This window comes from Octopus bimaculoides, chromosome 8 (assembly GCF_001194135.2).
Source record: "Octopus bimaculoides isolate UCB-OBI-ISO-001 chromosome 8, ASM119413v2, whole genome shotgun sequence".
In the NCBI taxonomy this organism is placed as follows: domain Eukaryota; kingdom Metazoa; phylum Mollusca; class Cephalopoda; order Octopoda; family Octopodidae; genus Octopus; species Octopus bimaculoides.
The window spans coordinates 72,348,321-72,348,962 of NC_068988.1; positions in this window are offsets into that span (position 1 = coordinate 72,348,321).

A 642-nucleotide genomic window follows, 5' to 3' on the forward strand; every position below is an offset into this window, starting at 1 on the left:
ATATATATATGAACAATTGCAGCGTGGAAGGTGTTTATAAGCCATTTAAGAAACACACAAAAACCATTAGATTCACTTCAACATTTAAATTTAATTTGCCAAAATATTTTCGTCGCTTTGAGACCGCGATCTGTTCTCTGACAAAATTCCGTGCTGCATCTTCTTATCACCCCCTCCCCATTACTAATTCCCTTATTACTATCCAATGCATTTTCCACTTTGTAGATAAAGCCGGATGTATTGTTTCATCACACATGATAGTTTAGTAGGCCGACATGATATTAATTGATTTATCACCACTGACCAGAATTTATCACCACTGACCTGTTCACTGACAAAATTCCGTGCTGCACGGAATTTTGTCAGTGAACAGGTCGCGGTCTCAAAGCGACGAAAATATTTTGGCAAATTAAATTTAAATGTTGAATTTTCTTAAATGGCTTATAAATACCTTCCACGCTGCAATTGTTTTCGTTCCAACACACGATCTCAGATCAGGTCACCTGCTCTGATGCAAGTACATCTCCGTAATATATATATACATATATATATAAAGTAAACGGAAAATGGAGAAATGGAGATTTCTCCATTTTCTATTTACTTTAAATTTGATTCCTGACAAACTCATGTTTATCTTTGTCA